Source organism: Myiozetetes cayanensis, unplaced genomic scaffold (assembly GCF_022539395.1).
Source record: "Myiozetetes cayanensis isolate MyiCay16 unplaced genomic scaffold, myiCay2020 scf20-37, whole genome shotgun sequence".
NCBI classification, from domain to species: domain Eukaryota; kingdom Metazoa; phylum Chordata; class Aves; order Passeriformes; family Tyrannidae; genus Myiozetetes; species Myiozetetes cayanensis.
This window is the reverse complement of record NW_026087412.1, coordinates 3,089,593-3,107,881: the sequence shown is the minus strand read 5'-3', so window position 1 is coordinate 3,107,881 and position 18,289 is coordinate 3,089,593. Positions and strand designations below refer to the sequence as shown.

The 18,289-nt window shown below is 57.2% G+C and overlaps 1 protein-coding gene across 1 annotated transcript in view; it reads right to left on the bottom strand.

Moving 5' to 3' along the window:
• LOC126641152 (ATP-sensitive inward rectifier potassium channel 12) overlaps positions 1–11,722 on the bottom strand; it is a 31,189-nt gene extending 19,467 nt beyond the window's left edge. The window contains exon 1 of the mRNA XM_050317559.1: positions 10,655–11,722. The gene's annotated coding sequence lies outside the window, so the exon portion shown is untranslated. The remainder of the gene's footprint in view (positions 1–10,654) is intronic.
• Between the last annotated feature and the right edge of the window lie 6,567 nt (positions 11,723–18,289).

The window sequence follows — 18,289 nt, the reverse complement described above, 5'->3', positions numbered from 1 at the left end:
CCATTTAGTACCCCACAGCACCCAACAGGGGCCAGGGACACTTTGGGGCCATCCCAGGTGACCAGGCCTGGAGCTCCATTAGTCCTGGTTGGAAAACCCTCTCCGGCCTAACAGCTTTCTCCTCCCATTGCGTAATTGCACTTTGTTGAGCAGCCCCAGCCTCTGGCAATACATTTTCTCCAGCCTCGCTGCTCTCCTGCAATGTTTTCCTTATTCCTTTCACTCTCTCCGGACAGTTGTTGAGACGCGAGGGGAGGAAAATGAGAGAAAAACCCAGTGCTTGTCCCACCAGTAAAGCAAAACCCTGGATGGAAAAAGGGGGAAAGAGGAGAGAGTGGTGTCAGGTGCCTCCCCCCAATCCATCCCCTCCCTGTTTGCCTGTGGGGGTTTGACAAAAGTGCTTCTCGGCTGACAAAATGATTACAGGGTGCCGAGACAGTAAGTTGCACATGGATTTCTTTCCTGCATTTCAAGCAGGGCAAGGACACGGTTGCAAAAGCAGATGCACTTCTGGAAGGGTCACAGTGCTGGAGGTGAAGGGAGGTGACAGGAGCGGGGATTTGGGGAGAGGAGGAAGGAGGGATATTTTCTGCCCAGAACAAAAGGCAAAGAGAGAGCGGATGGGAGTGTGCATGAGCGTGTTAAGCGAAAGGCAGGTGAAGCTACTGGTCCAGAGTGGGGATGGATTTGGGAGGATGCTGGGGGGCTGGTGTGTGAGACCAGCCTGAAGTGAAGAAGGAGAAGGTAGAGCAGCTGCCTCCCTGAGCAGATCCAGTGGCCTTGCTACGAGGTGGGGGTTTTTGGGCAGTGTCACCGCTGGGACAGTGCGTGCGTCTCCCAGTGGGACTGTGGACCACGTGGGGCAGAGTGAGGTGCCCTGGGCACACTCGGACCCTCTGTGCCTGCAGGCAGTTGGTGTTGGGCAGCGGGGAGGAGGAGAGGAGGATTTCATCTCCAAACTCAATCTGTTGGAGAACTTGGCCTGCTCCCCGTCAAGCTGAAAATAGCACATATGTAAGGACGTGCACGCAGTGCTGGCTGTGTCCTCACCCAGCGCTTCCTTCCTGCTGCGCTCCACAGAGCGTCCCGGCCCTCCTCCTGCGCCTCCGGCCCCCCACAGCCCCACGAACCCACCACGGGGCACAGGTCTCGGGCAAGATGCTCCTTAGAGCACCCTTACTCCACAAATCTGGGCTAGTGCACAGATGCAAGATCCTTTCACCTTCATCTGCTTTTCACGTGTACCGCCAGGCCCGTCCGGCGGCGGCATCCCCGCCGTTATCATCTGGAGCGGGCGGGGGTGAGCGCGGCTCACGGCGGGAGCTGAGCTTTATTAGAAACAGGCATCTGGCTTCAGCCCTCCCTGCAGCCACCGGCCCAGGCTTGGGCTCAGGATGGGGCAGGATGGAGCACACCAGAGTGCCCAGGCAGCAGCCAGAGAACCTCCACCAGCCCCCAGTTTTTCCTCCAGATTTTATCTCCAAACCCATTATTGGTGATGGGAAAATAAAGCCATCGTCCTCCTCCGCAGGAGCATGCGCTGCCCGGCTGGGGTCAAGCCCCAGCCCTCGGAGGGATGGGGAACTAGCAGAGCGTGCTGCAAGCTGGAGGATGGAGATAACCCTGGCAGCAGCCAGAGCTGATTCCTGCAGCTGAGAAGGAAGAAAAGAGGCTGAATTCCCCATGGACATGAGGCACGGGAATAATGGGAGAGCTTTGTCGGGACGTCGCTGCAGCTCTGAGCACAGCTTGTGCAAAGTGCTGCTCCTCTCCCATCCCTGCTGGGAATATCCCTAAAGAAATGTTCCTCTAAAAAGCGAGTACCCCAGGGTGGAGGAAATACAGCAACAAACTTTACGGGGTAGTGACTGGGGGGGTATAGTAAGTGCAAAAAGCAAATAACACCAGGGCTGGGGAGGGACATACAGGTGATCCACTTGGAGCTTGTTGTATGGAGACAGGGATTGCTACAAGCACAAAGGTTGTCCTGTGCTCAGTGTAGTCAGGGTGTACAGCCCTCCAGCCAGGATGGCTGCTGTTCCACGACTTGGCCCGCAGTGGCACCCAGCAGGACAGGCATGGCCTTGTGAGAACACATTTCTCACCCCAAATCTCTGCTCTGCCCGGATTCTGCTTTATGACAGCGGCTGCCTCATGGTGCAGCGCTCGGATGGGGACAGGGACAGGACACCAGGGGACATCAGTGGCTGGGCAGAGACAGTGGCTGAGCCCAGCTCGAACACACACTCACATCCGCCACACACCAAAACTGCACCTGGGCATTGCCAAAACCTCTCTGCTTCCCAAAACCCTCTGAGGCGCAGTGTTAGCCAGCGTGTGGTATCAGCTCTCCTGAAACAAAGCCATTGTGGTCGAGGCAGGATCCCTATTAATTCTTTCCTCTCTTTAATTTCCATTTTTTCTCAGTTCCCTTTCCCATTGCTCAAGCAGGGTTTGAGTAGGGCCCTGCTGCTGCCAGTCTGTGTCCCTGCAGCACAGGGTCACTGGTGTTACTGCTCCACGACATGGGGATGTGATGGGTGGCTGCATTTGGGGTCGATGGTGAGATCAGAGACATGTGAGGGGAAGGGATCCATGGACTGAGGAGAGAGACCTGGATGGAGGGGAAAGGGGGGGTAGAGAGCACTGGAATAATGTCCCAGGACCATCAGCACCAGGCAGAGGGCTGAGGGGGACACAAAACTGGGTCCCAGTCCCATCCACCCTCCAGATGGGAGGACGGAGACAGGAAACTTCCACTTATTGTAACAGCTTTGGTGAAACTTCCCAACTTCTCCCCAGACAACATTCCTAGGGATAGACCGTGGGGAAAGGGATGGGACAGGACACCATCAGCACTCACAACACACAGTGATCGCCTTCCCATGTCTGCCAGTGGCACCTGCCTCAACTACCCATCGCCAACATACCCTCCCTCCACCCTTGGGTCCCCCCTACCACCCTCATCCTGCAGGACCCTAAAAAGCACCATTTTCCCTATTGCACCCCATATCTTTCACCCCTGCAGTCACCTCCAGCACCAGCCCTGCAGTGGCCATTGCCATTGATGCCATCAACCTGTCCCCAGCTCCCAAGGGACCCTGCTCAGGGGACAGCGTGTGGAACCCAGGTGACTCCGGGGGCTCCTGCAGTGCCCACTCTCCTGTTACATAAACGCCTGGGCCCAGGACTGTTTTTGTTTGTGTTGCGTTCAGCACTGTGCTCCCCAACCCTATTTGCATGAGAAATAATTAATAATAATTAGTGACGGCGGAGAACGGCACGGATTGCCAGCTATTGCTAATTAGCGAACAAATGCTGTCGTGCAAGCGGAGGCGGGCGTCACACAGCCCCGTGTCCTCACCGAGGGTGGGGGCACGATGGGAACAGTGTCCTGTGGGACCCTCGGCCCTTTTGGGGAGGAGGAGAAGGAGGAGGAGGAGGCGGCAGCAGGGGTGGCAGTGGGACGGGCCAGTGGCCCTCGCAGGGTTTCGGTGGGCACCTCGACGCAGCCCCACTCCGTGCCCGTGCACGTGCCAGCACACGGCATTCCACGCCTGGCTTCCTCCCTGCCCTTATTAGAGCCCGGGACAACACTACTTAATTGTCTGGAGATGGCACTGCTCCATGTCATTAGCTAGCAAACTGGCACCAGCTCATTAGGGAAAAGCCTCTGCTCTGGCAGCTCCGCAGCCAGATCGTGCTGGGGACACTGGCTACGAGGCCCCTTGCAGGTGGCACCCCCTCAGCGGGGCAGGGGGGCTGGAAGCACCAAAAAGACCCCCCTGTGCCACCAATGCTGGAAAGCACGGAGGGGAGAGGGACTGAGTGACAGGCTGGGCTGTCTGGTGACACCTGGGATGCAGGGTGACCTGGCAGCTCTGCCTGGACCTCACACCTACAGCTGCCTGGGGAGCTGGGAACGTGGAGCGTGAGAGAGGGGGAAAGGGAAAAAAGAGAGAGAAAAGGAAAACAAGAAAAAAACAACTAATGGAGGATGAAAAGGAAAAGAAAGGGGAAAAAAGGGAAGGGAAAGGAAAGGGCAAGGGAAAAGGAAAAAGGGAAAAGGGAATTAGGTTGTCCTGTCTTTGATCTGCTCAAGGACTGACTGCTGGGTCACACACAGGAGCACTGGGAGCAGTGGGGTGCTGGAGTCAGGGATGGTCAAAGCCCGCAGATCTGTCTGGCCGGAGACAGCCTGGGAGCAGGATGCCCTCCTGCCTGGGACAACAAGGGCTGAAGCAGAGCAGAGCCCTCTCCCACTCCCTTCCACAGACCCTGCAGGTCCAACTCACTTTCCCTAATGCCTGCAGCATCCCAGACAAGCCCTGGATGCCAGCAGAGCTCCTGTGCCGCTCAGCATTGCTCTCACTGCAGCTCCAAACCAGCCCCTGCTCTACCCCCCCATCAGAGCCGAGCTGGGTGTAATTACGCTCCGCTGCCTCTCCTCTATCACTGTAATTCCTTTGCTCTGCTGAATCGCTTCCCCTTCAGCACCACACATAATCCATTGCACTGTAATTATATGAGAATTTTAATATCTGATGTATTTATAAGATGCACTTAATTCATCAGCCCCTTTAACCACGTTGTCATTCCAGCCTTCAGCACGGTGGGAAGGATGACTCGCTGTCAGATGGAGATTAGCTGGCCCATGTGTGTAACGAGTTGGAGGGTGTTCTCAGCTGCCAGATCCCACCCTGGCTGGGGAGCAGGATCCCACCACGCCGGGTGTCCAACCCACGGGGGATTCTGCCAGGGCAGCACAATCCAGAGCAGCACCCAACACCCCCCTTTCCCAAACATTAAAATGATCCCACGGGTCCGGATCGAGCAGAAACAAAGGGCCTATGCCGGGGTGAGTTTTATCCCTACAGCCCTAAAGGGCTTCCCAAGGTGAGGGGTCCACATTCAGATCCCTCCAAACCCACAGAGAAAGTGGTCACTACTGAAGGGTTATTTTTCCTGGCATTTGTTTCAGTGGCTCCTTTCCAGACGTGTCCTAAAAGGGAACCAAAGGCCTTTGAGCCTGTTGCAGCGAGCACAATGCCATGATTTTCCCAGCCTGGGCAGGAGGGATGAGCTCACTGTTGTCCTTGGTTCCCCCTGGCTGCGGGGTGCGGGGTCCCTGTGCCGAGCACAGCGGGCTCCAGGGCTGGTCAGGATGTTCAGGGAAGGCAGTGGATTTGGCAGGATGCTGAGGGGGGGGATTGGTTGGGCTCCATCCCACCAAGCCCTGGGAGAAACACCAGCTGGGCCTGGGAGCGAGGGGCAAAGGGGGAAGAGCGAGGGGGAGGTCTCGGTGATTTGGTCCCTGCAGGATGCCCTGGCTCTCACTGATGGGTGACCCCACGTTTTTTTTTGTACTGGGGTCATATCAGGTTTTCCCACAGTGGCACAACCCCCACCTCAGCACTGGCCATGAGGTACCACAGAGGCACAGCCAAGCTCCTGGTGGCACCAGGTGACCCTGCACCCCCAGGGTGGGCCAGAGACCCACCAGGTCCCCACAGCACTGGGTGACCATTGGGACACAAACTCTCCTGCTTCGGTGAGCTGTGCTGGAGCAGAGCCAGGGCAGAGCTGTGCCTGAGTGGGACTGTCATGATGTTTTGGCTGGAGAGGGACCTTCAGCAAGTACCACCCTGAGCCCTGGGGCTGCTACCAGCACCCCAAGCCCACCCACAACCCTCGGGCTCCCAGTGGGTGCTGCCACGTGGTCAGCACAGTGACACACAGGTGCCCTGTCAGACCATGGCCTCAGCACAACCTGGCAGGGAGGTTTCTCCCCCCAGCTCCCTGCTCCAGCACCTGTGGCTCCCTGGGAACTCGAGTTGGGAGCAGGAAGGGTCCTGCAGCCAGCCTGATGTCCCACCATATCTTGTGACATGACACACACTGCAGAGCTGCACCTCTCTGCCAGGATGCTGCCCCAAGTTCCAGAAGCTCCTTGTGCCCATGTGCAAGGCCCAAGCAGGGACACTGGATCGGGGGAAAGAGTTGGGGCTGGACAAGAACATCTCCAATCTGGGGTTATCCGAGGGGCTGGTAATTTCCCATCCCCTCCCCATCCAGAGGGACCCTGGTACCTGTTCCCCACAGGATGTCACAGCCTCCTGCCTCAGTTTCCCCATCCTCACAGTGCTCTCCCAGAGACAGAGACAGCAGCATGGTTGGCAGAGGATGCAACAGGCTCTCTAACCTGATCCTCACTCAGGATCACGGCAGGGCCCTCTCTGCTCTCCCCCTCCCCAGCCCCTCCTTCCACGCCGTGCTGCCACACAGGGGGGATTTTGGTTCCCAAGGTCACTGACGGAGGGGTCTGGGGGCAGACACCCCCACCTTGTGCCCAGTCAGCTCTGCCAAGCCCCCCTCCAGGTCCTGGCCACTCCCTGAGGCTCGGCTACCCCCGCAGGTGTCCCTCTCCCTCCCCCCTCTCCCCAAAAAGCAAACATCCAGGGAGATGGGCTCCGCGCTGCAGCTCTGCCGGTGGCACTGGCGCTGAGCAGAGCAGACTGCAGCACGGCTGTTATGTAAGCCCGAGCCGGGCTCCGGGGATGTAGGACACCGGGGTTATCCCCCGGGCCCCCCCGGGGGCTGCCACCCCCTCCCCGCCTCAGCCACGGGGCTCACGGAGCTCGGGGAAACGCCACCAACTCGGCCAACACTGCAAAGGGTTCAGCGGGGCTTGGGGGGGCCCTGGGGGTTGCTGTGGCCCTGCCATAGGGCACATGGGGGTGGCAGGGGGGCTGCGGTGGGGGGACAGGAGGAAATGGGGCAGGGAAAGGGGTGAGATGGGGTTGAGAGACAGAAGGTGCTGTGCCCATATCCCTCTGGAGTCCTTCTGGACTCACCAGGGCTCACCCGTGCAGGGTAGCTCAGGGATGGAACCAGGTGGCCACTCTTGGGCTGTGCCTCCCTCGGGGTGACTCACAGAGCAGGATGAACATGGCAGGGGCAAAGGATCCCGGCCTCATCCTGTCCTGCCATGTCTGTATTCCCATCCTCACATATCCAGCAGGTCAGCATCCCTGTGATCAACCTCCTTGGGGTCAGCATTCCCTGGAGCAGCATCCTTGGCATTAGCATCCCTGGGACAGCATCCCAGAGGGAGAATATCCCTGGTGCCTCTAGCACAGGCTGGGGAGCCAGGGTCAGGATTTCCCAGAGCCGGAGGGAAGATCCTTCCCCTGCGGGACAGCCTCAGCATCACCTGCCCTTTGTCCCCGCAGGGAAACGGAGGTGAGGGATGGCACAGCCGGCATCACCCATCCCCAAAACGCCTGTGCCCCTTGCTAGGGGCACAGCAAGTGGGCAGGCAGTGCTGGCAGCAGTGAGGCTCTCCCAGGACCAGCCCTATCCTGGCTCACAGACCATCGGAAGCCTGGCAGCATCCCCTGCCACGGTGCAGGATGGGCACAGGGGTGGGGAACCCACAGCCCCCCAAACACTTGGCTTCTCTCTGGCTTTCTGCCAGGCACGGTCTGGACGTGGTAATCTCTGTTTGGAGGTGTGTGGCGAGGGAAAAAGCCCAGGCTAAGGCTCCCAGCAATGGGAGATACCAGAACAGGAAATTAATGTTAATTAATTCATAATGACGCTGAGATAGTGATACCAGATGCTTCAAAAGTCCAACAGGGGAATCTGAAAGAGCTTTGTAAAAAATCCATCGCCCACTGGCAGACCTGCCTTGTTGCAAGCTGGGAACGAGGGAGTGAGCTGGGAACTGGGGTCGAGCTGGGATCCAGGATCGAGCTGGGACTGAAGGACCGAGATAGAACTAGGGAACAAGCTAGGAACAAGCCAGGAATGATGGAAGAGGGGCATAGCCCAGTGAGGTGACAGGCTTACAGTCACCCCCAGTCACCTGCCACTCCACTCCCACCTTTCTCCCTCCCACCCCTGTTCAGAAGCTGGAGTGGAGCCGGAGCAGTGAGGCACACACCGTGCTCTGCTCTCTGGGGTGCAGGGCCTTTCCCAAACCTCTTAATGCTCGTTTTTTTGTCTCCCTTCCTCCATTTCGGGCACACTGTGTGCAGGGCAGGTGGACAGGTGGCCACTGGGGCACACAGGGGCCTGCAGCAGGGATGGAGGGACAGGCTCGTGATCTGGGACAGGGACACAGGTGCTTTGCCAACCAGTATCCCCACACTTGGAGGACAATTTCTCCCTCCTCATCCATGAGAGCCAGCCCTTGCTCTGCACTGCCGAACCCAAATTAGGCTGGACTTTAGCCAGGGGGTGCAGAAGAGGGGCTTGAGCCTGGTGCCAGCTCCCCAGGGCTGGGGACCCCAGAGCCAGCACCGGGAAGGAGGAAATTGTGAACTCCACAGAAACCACGGACAAACCCCTGCGCTTGGAGCCGTTCACCACCCTGTCCACCCGGGACAGTGCGGGCGTGATGCTCCTTCCCACAGGGATACAACAGCCCCCTCACCCAGAGGGGACCCCCAGAGTGGGGAATAAGGGAGGTGGAGGAGGCCAGGCAGGGCCCAGCAGTGGTAGAGAAGGGTGGCAAGGCCGGGGCACGGCGCTGCCATCGCTGCTTATGTAAGGTGCCCGCTCCGAGTGCCACACAGCCGAGCGGCGACAGGAGAGGGGATGGACCCATCCCTCCAGCAATCCCTCACAGTGACAGCGCTCCCACTCTTTCTAGACAGCACCCCCCAAAAACTGCCAACCTGGCCTCTTTCCACCTGCACAGAGGTTGGGTGAGGTTGCCGTGTCTCTCAGGCACATTCACACCCTACAACCTGACACAGATGGGGTGAAAACGCCGGGTCTGAGCTCGCCGTGCAGTTCCCCCGACAGCTCCTGCGAAGTTTATCCGCAGCGGGAACGGTTTCCACCGCGCTGCCAGGGAAGCTGCCCTGGCCGGCGGGGAGAGGGGAACCCCACTGGGAACATCAAGGAGCATCACGGAGCACCACGGCACGGGGTGGGGACATCGACATCCCACCCCACCTGCTCCCGAGGGACTCGCTGTATCCCCAGGGTCATTCCAGGGCTCAGAAAAAAACCCTCCTTGACTTCACAGGCAAAGCAACTCTTTTGGTTAAAGAGCAGCAGAGGCAACACAGGATTTCAAAGTGTGTTTTGGATCAGAGGCAAGAAATCAAGTGGCCTTTACCGTGCCTTCCCCAGCAAAGCCAGAGCTTTATTAAGCCTATCCGGCACAGACGGGAATGCACACTGTTATTCCAGGCCTGAAAAGAGCAGGCAAGGATTTTTTTAATTATTCTTTTTTTTAAAAAATTTTTTTTAGTCTTGTTTTCATTATTTTCTGGTGGCTTCATTGCTTTGTGCTCACACAAAGGGAATTTCACCTGCTGTTCCAAACAAAAGGCCCCAGAAAGTTTTGCAGAGAAGGGGATGAGGGGAAGGAGATTTATAGAAGCAAAATGAGTTGTTGCAGGGTTTGTTGTGGATTTTTTTTTTCCACAGTGAGCTGTGAAACATCCCCAGCTCTTTGGTGCCTGCAGGCACCCAGCACGGGCGTGCAAATCCCCTGTCCCCACCAGTGTCACCCCTGGCATGGGGAGTGGGGAGGTCTCACAGAAATTGGGGTTGATTTGGGGTGCAGAGGGAAGGCATCAGGACTGTTTCCCATCTTCTTTGCAGGCAAAGTCATCGCCACGCTTTCTAAGAACAGGAAAGAAAAAAATCCAGCCCTCATTTGTCGACACCACGGCAAAACAGGTGGTTCAAAATCACAAGAGCAGTGGGGGAGAAAAAAAAAACACCCCTATTTGGTGATTTTGTGCTCATATTCACTGCAAAACTGTCCGGGAACGAATGCTGCTAAATACACACCATTTTCCCTCTCACACTCCTCGCTCTATAATTAAGAGAGACTTCTAAAAATACGAACGGCCTCGAGCACCCAGCGAAGGCGTGCAGGTGCTGCAAACTGGAGGCACTTTAGTACAGCTCATTTTCTGGACAATTTTACTCGCCTGGCTCGTGCTCAGCGCCGATACTATTACAGTGATGCAATTATGCTGCTGCTGCCGCTGTCGCGCTCGGCTCGCTTTGCTTTTTTTTCCCTGCGTTTCGTAGTTTGCCTTCGAAGCACCCCCCCAACCCCACAGCTCCCGGGCTCACCCTGAGTGTGTCCTCACTCCGGTGGGGTCCGGGGAGTTGGGGGTAAGAGGGTCAGGCGAGCGTGTGTCACACACGCATGTGGATCCACACGTGTGGGCACAGAGGGGCACAACCCCGCGTGGGCACTGCCAAAAAACAACCGGCGTGCAAAAGTTTTGGGTGAGCAAGCGAGCTGGCCTGGGGGAAGCAGGAGGGGAGCAGGAGCACGGCGAGGAACCGGCGTTCCCCCAAAAGGCAGCAGCAAACCCTCGCTGCTGGCTGGGCAGGGAGGGGGGCCCATGGCACTGGTACGGTGACAGCGGCCAGCCTGGTTAAACATCCCCCCCAGCCTGGCATTTCGGGTACAGGGGTGAGGGGGAACTTCCCCCGAGAAGCTGCCGCTGCGAAACTTCCCTGTCTTATTTCTCCATTAGGGCTGCAATAGGTGGAAGTGATTGACTCACTATGAGACTGCTGTTTTTGCCTCTGACTTGGGATTAAGACGGAGCTGGAGGAGCGGAGGAGCCGTCGCCCCGGCTCTCTGGCGGCAGACACCGGAGCCGGCACTTACCTCTCACTGCATCCAGCCCCCCCGGCCGTGGGGCTGCGGGTTCTGGAGAGTTAGCTGGCAGGGCACCCCACATCCACTCGGGTTTCTCCCAGGACCGACGTTCGGCTGCTGCTTCTTAGGCACAGACCCAACCCCTCCATTCCAACCAACAGGGGAAAAAAAAAAATATATATATCTTCTTCCAAAAGAAAAAAAAATTAAAAAAAAAAAAAAAAAAGGAGGGAGATTAAAAAAAAAAAAAAAACCCCACGCTTTTTTTCTTGGTTCGGTTTCTCCCTGGAGAAAATAAGCAAAATAGATAAATCCCAGCGACCAAGAGATCCAGACTCAGGTGAATTTAGCTTCAAACTCCCTCTGTGCTTTCAGAGCCTTCACCCTCAAATGGGCTCTGGAAGATGCTGGGGGACCCATCGTTGCCAAAGTGTCATCAAATATCCTTCGGGCTCAACTCCGCTCCTGCCCGGGGAGGGTGGACTTCTTCCCTGCTTGCTGCGTGCTGTGGAGTTGGCAGGGACCTGCCTGTTCCAGCCTCAGCGTGGAGGGTGGGTGGGTTGGTTGGTTGATGTGGGTTGGTTTTCTTTTTTTTTTTTTTTTTTTTTTCTCGCCGCTATTGGCTTCCTTGCTATCTGATCCTGAGCGAGCGCTGCAGCCTCGCCGCTTCCCTGCTTTTTTCCCCCAGCTCCCAGGCTTTTGACAGGGAATGAAACACAGACACCCAGTGAGACAGGCTCCGGCTTCTACAAAGCTCCACTCCCTCCTGCTGCCTTTGTCCGTGAACAGCAACTCCTCCAACTCTGCCCGTAGACACGAGGGAACCTCTGCATCAGCACTTTCCTAATGGCTGCTTCGCCCCAGCCCTTCGGCCCTTCTTCTTCTTCTTCTTCTTCTTCTTCTTCTTCCTCGCTTCCTCTCCTCCACCTTGATGGTTTCCGCTTGCTTTTTCTAGCCCGGCCCCGGCTCCGACAACCACAGCCAGAGCGAAGCAACAACCCTTTCCCGATGGATCCATCTCAGCTCCCCCGCGCCGGCTGCTGCGGTCGGGGGGTAGCGGCCCCGCAGTCCATCACCGTCCTTTCTGGGCACCTTCCACGAAAAATCGATGGCGGGTACCACGTCCCTGAAGGCTTCACTTTCGGCTGGTTTAAGGGGAAGGGGCTGCATGTGCGGAGAGGAGCTGAGGGAGGGCTGGGTATTGAAGCCACTTCTTTTTATTGCAGGCGGGGATTTTTTTTTATTTATTTAAAAAAAAAAAAAAAGATTGACTGGAGTCCAAGTTTACTTCTTGGTGGTGAGCATTATTTTAAGCTGTTTGGGTGTCTCCAGGTCACCCTGTTCTTATAACAGTGAGGCCTTTTTGGAGAGGGTCGAAGTGAAACCTTGCTCCTCCAGCCTCTTTCCCCCCTTGGAGGGGAGCAGGAGGCAGAGGATGCTGCAGTGGGCTCACAACCCCGGCTGGCTCCCAGCCAGAGGGAGATGCAAACCAGCCACTGTCTGTAATTTTTGCTACACTTCCTCCACACTCGGTCACCCGCGAGATCCCAGGGCTGCTGCCTGTTCCTTTTTTGGGGATTCACAGGCTTTGTTCAAAAAAAAAAATTCACCGCCAGGAGACCTCCAGCCTCGACAGCGATGCTCGGCCCTGCTCAGCGTGGCTGTCGCATAGCAGGCAGGTCACAGAAAAGCCATAACGCCCCCCAGACCCCAGCACATGGAGAGGCTCCCTCCCCACCTGCCCTTTTGCATCACCTCCCACTCCTTCCCAGCCTCCCCTTCACTCTCCCTTGTCTCCCACTGCAAGTTTGGGATCAGTAACTCCTCCCTCTCCCCTTCGGCAGCATCCTGGAGCAGTGACTCTCCTCATCCTCAGCTCCCGTTCTCTCCCTGGCACGGCAATGGAGCATCGACCCCTCACTGCTCCCAAACACCCCGAATTCAGAGCATCTCAGGGCAGTGCTCACAGTGCTGCCTCCGCTCCCCTCTCCACTCTGGCTTATCCATCTTACCCCATTCCACCAGCCTCACAAACACTGAATTTTAACCAACACTTTAAAATCCCGGGATGAAAAGCACCGCAGGGTCTTGTTCTGTCCAAACCCTGATGGATACTCAGCAAGGATTTGGGGTTTGCAGGTTGGAGGCAACACCAGCTCACACACTGGGCATGGTGGTCTTGAATAAGACCACTCAGGGGCTACCTGACCACAAAACACTGCTCCCTTCTGCCTGTCATGCAGCTCCTTGTAGCCTGGCATTCTCCTCTCTGAGGGCTCCTCTCCTGCCATGCCACCATGATCATGGAAAGCTTCCCAAATCCCTCCCTGCCCCAATCCCCAGCCAGCAGTGCCAGCCCAAAGCTCCCTCCACTCCCTCCAGCAAGAGATACAATTAATGCACCCAGTAGCCAAAAAATTGGCCAAAGAGTTGGAGTGGGCAACTGGTCACGGGCCAGGGGCACCGTGAGGGGAGTGGTTGCAGTGTCCCCAGTCCCAGCCCTCTCCCACTGGCTGCTCCCCAGCTTGGTGCTCTACTGGGGCTTTTTTCCAGCAAGTGAGAGATTTGGGGGATAATATGCAGGGAGATACATGGGCACACTGGGGGGCTGCAGCCCCTGGGGCCAACTGGGAGGTCAGGATGAAGTTGGGCATCCAGAACTGGTGAGGCTGGTGTTCCCACCACCTGGCTGTGCTGGTGGCTTATCCCTCACTCCTCTGTTTGCCACAGGAAATGCAAATAAATAGCCTGGGATTTCCATCCCAGTAAGCCCCAGGTTCCCTCTACCCTTGGGCAGTAGAGAGGTTCCCCATGTTTTTCCATCAGGGTTGGGCAGTGCCAGAGGGAAGCTTGGGCACAGGACCACAGCCCTGGGAACCCCTGTGTCCCTGGTGGGCTCCCGGCTGGGGAACAGCTCCAGGTAGGATCCAGCCTCCCCTAGGCCATCTGTGGCCACTCTTTCAGGAGCTGTGGAAGTGAGGGAAGGAGGGAAAGGGGGTGAAATGAGGGTGCACCCTGGTGGGGTCTCTGTCGAGCCCCTTTCCGATGCCCCCAGTGCGGCTGCGCAGGATGATGAGCAAGTCAGCACAGAGCCATTAGGGCTAATTTAATCAAGACGGATGGCCCGATTGGAGGGCTGCCGTCCATAAATCCCCCGCTCCCGCTGCATTAGTGTCAGGCCTCCCGGAGGAAGAGGCCGAGGGGGAGGTGCGGGGGGAGCAGGGATGGGGAAACGTGCTAAGTCACCCGTCCTCCCGATGGCACAGGGCTGCTCGGACCCGGTGCCACCACCCCGTCCCACAGTGAGCAGCCTGGCCCCAGAGGACATGCCCACCATCCTCCAGCCCCTCCAAAAACTCAGTAGCTGGCAAGGGTGGGATTTCAAGCAGCCTAGGTTTTCTGAACCCCAAAAGGTGCAGGGGTTGTTCACAAATCCCCCAGGGCAGGGGTTTGCTCCAATGGGAATCTCCCGCACTCACTTAAGGGAGTTTTGCAGCAGGAGGAAAGTGGAGTGCTGGGGAGAATAGGCTTGAAGCCCCATGGTGGGTCACAGTGTAATAACTGGGACTCAGAAATACAGTCTGAGATAAGCCCAAAGGCTGATGGACACAGCATCCAGCCCAGAGCCCAGCGAGACACCCCAAACTCAAACCACACCAGCCCGGGATGGCACTGCTGGTCATCCCTCTGGGATACCAGCTCTGCTCTCCCGGCAGCCCACTCCCTTCCCACTGCTGCTCCTAGAAGAAACCATTTCAGGCTCAGGGTTGCCATCTGATGACCCAAACCAGCCACATCCCCGCATCCACCGGGCACGGGCGGCGGAAGCCACGCGTGCCGCCGCGCCGCGCGAGCCAAGCCAGGAAATGAGCTCTCATCCATCCAGGTTAAAAATAGCTGTGAGCTTTGCTGCTAACGCGCCTCGCCCTGGCGCTCCAGCCGAGCTGGCTCCCGTGTCACCGCCCGCCTGCCCACCCAGCCCACCGTGCTCCGGGCTGAAAACCGGCCACGGGGAAGGGCCCGGTCGGCTGCCGCCATCTGCTCTGGGCACTGGCACTGCCACCGGCGTGGGATGCCGGCTCTGCCAGGCCACGCTGTTGGCCGGCACGGTGATGCAGAGGGCCAAGTCCTGGTGGGTTTTGGGAAGATAATGGGCCAGGGGATGCGGCGGACGGATGGGAGGATGGCATGGGTTTGTGGGCAGCGCTCTCGCCCCCAGAGAGCTCACGGAGGTTGTGTGGTCGCCTGGCAAGGGAGAAAACAGGGGTGCTGGCCCAGTGCGGAAGGAAAGATACTGGTGCAACGGGGATGGGAGGTTACTGGGAGATCTCAGCCTGGGAGAGCAGTCGAGGATGTCCAGGAGCATCTGGGTGATGGGAGAGGGATGCTCAGCCCTAACCTCCATGTCCAGAGCACCTCGAGGGCTGTCCTGGCAGATAGCAAGGAGCACAACCAAAGCAGCTCAGGGTGGTTGACCTCAGGGAATGAGGAGCAGTGAGCTGTGGCACTGCCATGGATTTATCTGGGAAAAGGAGAATGCACATCCCTGTGCACCTCTGGTTTCTGGCTGCGCTTCAGTGAGGCCAAGAGGGAGGGAGGGAGGGCAGGAAAGGAGCCAGACTGCCGGCAGGAGGAGCACGGTGGCCGAGGTCAGTGCTCACGGTGCCTTTGTGAGACCACAAGTGAGGTCCCAGGGACCAGGAATTGCTGACTGGGCCAAAAATCAGCCACTGACACTCGGGGATGCAGAGTGGATCTCCATAGGCTGGCTGTGAGCAGCAGCATATCCAGAGGGTCTGGCACCCTGGGCTCAGCACCTTTGTATCCACTCAGTCAGGAAAGAAAAGCAAAGGTAGGGTTGGGCCTGAGGAACCATCAGTCAGGAGCAATAATCAGTTCCATGAAAAGCCATGGAGCAGGTGAGCCATTTCTCCCCCAGAATGGCTAGCACGGGGAAAAACAAGACATTTGAACTTCTGCCAGTTGACAAAATGAAATGCCACGTGTAGCCAGTGAAACTCTGCAGATTTTGCTAATAAAGGATTGATCCATCCAGCTTCCAGCTGGATTCCAGCCCCAGCCACGACACGGATACCGGCAGCATCAGCTGTCGCATCCCAGCACCGGTGCCACACCGAGGGCTCAGGCTCTCTGCAAACCCAAGCACTGCCCCACGGCAGGGACACAGATCCCACCACCAAGTTTGCTCCCACTCTTTGCATCCCCGTGTTTGCCCTGGGGACCCTGCTGCTGGGATAGCACCGTGTCCCTTGGGAGACTCTAACACATCTCAGGAAGTTTTCCCATTCTATTCAGCTTAATTTCACCCATTAGAGCTCGTTTCAGCAGGGTCCCCAGGGAATGTCACTCCCCAGCATCTTCCTCTCACTCTTCCTCCGCTTCTCTCCTCCTTCACACTCAAACATCTCACCTCAGGGAGGCTGAGCCTTGCTCCACCATGAGCAGTGCTGGTCCAAACAACCATACCCTTCATAAAACATGTCCCTACACCATCCCAAAGGATTTTCCATGTGGTCACGATACTCTTTTTAGGAGTTCAAAGTCACTGGCCCTTCCTCACTGCATGCAGAGAGGTCCAGGCCATGTCTAGGACAAACCTCGGCCAGAGGTGGGGTCCTGCTCCTTATCCACAGCTGAAGAGCAGAAAAAAAGCCAATTTGGGAAAACCATGAACCACCTCGAGATCAGGCCAGAGACTCTGTCATGGTGGGATCCTGCACTGAAAATATGTTATAAATCAGAAGGTGAGAAGCTTATCTGCTGCTGTCATGCCCTGCCGTGTTTGGGAGGAGGATTTGGGGCAGCAGATGGGAATTCCTAGACTTTGTGCATAAGCTCAGTGGCCCAGGCCAGCTGGGATGAGCACAGGTTTGGCTTTCTACCATGGGATGCTCCCAAAGGAACAGCAAAGGGCAGCCCCCCTGGGCCCCCCACAGTGCTCAGAGCACCCAGGAGAAACTATGGAGCCCCCTTCAGCTCTCCTCACTCCACAACCAGTGCTCAGCTCTCCTTTCCCTCATCCAAAGGGCGGGTTATTTTAGGAAAGGAGGAGGAAAGAGCAGCAGTGACGAGTGACCGATGGCTGCTCGTAGCAGGGCCCAGACAGGCTGGACAACCCCCCAGGGGTCAGACAGGCACCTCACACAACAGAGAGCTCTGGCTACAGCCAAAGAGCCCAACTGGCCTCTTACATAAACGACCTCAGGGCAGCGGCTCCGAGACCACCAGAGCAGGCAGCAGATGCTCCGAGGCAAAATCCACCCGGTCCCGAGCAGACGTCACCTAATCAGCATGTTGGCTCCTTCCCAAGGCGGTCTTGGGGCACACAGTAAATATCTTATATAAGCACCTCTGGCCTGGGGTCGGATCCAGTTCAGCTGGGTTGTACAGTGATTTTCTCCTGGGCAGAGGCACCAGAGGGGCCAGAAGGGGTTCTCTCCACCATGGACCTGTTATGTGGTTGTAGAACCCCCTTGGTGACCTGTCTCCACAGCTTTGCCAAAGGAGGCTCCAGGAAAAACCCTGGTGTATGGAGAAGAACCAGCCATCCCCAGTGACGAAAAAGGACAGAAGAAGGGGTCAAACTGACAAGTCACTGCTGCCCCCAAACTATTTGTCCTCCAGGACTTGGTAGCTGGGTGCCCAGCTGGGGAGAGCCTTGAGAGGTCAGCATCCCTCCATAGCAAGGCAGTGCTTCCAGCCCAGCCACAGCTCCTTCTGTGCTGGAGACATCACACCAAGCCAGGAGACTCTGCCAGTGCTCAGCTCCCACCACTTGGGAAATTTCAGAGACAGGAGAGGTCCTTCCTCTGCCCCAGGCAGCCTCCTGGAGACCACTGGATTTGGGAGGCTGGAGAGAGCCCATGGCTGGACACAGCTGGGGGTAAAAGCAGCTGGGCTGGAGCATTACCAGGCTGCACAGGATGGATAACCTGGGAGCATCTTCAGCACTTCAGCTGTCAGTGCTGGCTGACCCTCCAGGCTGCTCAATCAGGTAAAAACTGTGGTGAGGGCTGTGCTGGCAGACACTAATTCTCCCTAAATGACCTCTCCCCATGCTCACACCTTTAGGGGGTTTACCCACAGTGTTTTTAGCCAAAGCAAAATCCCAAATGAGTGATCTCAAGCCTCATTATTGCCTTTACCTGCCAGCACCAGCCTTGGGGGACTTGCCCATCCACAGGACATCCCCTTCTGTGCCAACCCAGATGACACTCAAGCATGATGGGTTCAGACATCATCAGGAGGGTGCTCAGAGGCACAGACAGCAAGAGGCCCAGGGAGTAGACAGGACACGACCTGCCCCAGCCTCCTGCTCCTCTTTGACAGGTCACTTAAACACTGCAGCCACCAAAAACCTCCTCCCATCTTTCACAAGAGGCATTTCACACCAGCCCCCCCAGTGCTAAATAAAGCAGCCCCAGTGTTACTGCACCACCTGGGGCAGTCCTGGGCACTGAGCAAGGTTAAACTCATCCCTGCAGAATCAACACCAGCAGTTTCTCCATCAGCATCAGAGCTCCAGGCTGAGCCGGCCGGGCCACCCCCAGCCCAGGGCTTGGGCAGAAAATAGAGGCAGACAGAGAATCTGGGTCTCTGTCACTGCAGAGAGGAAAACAGCCA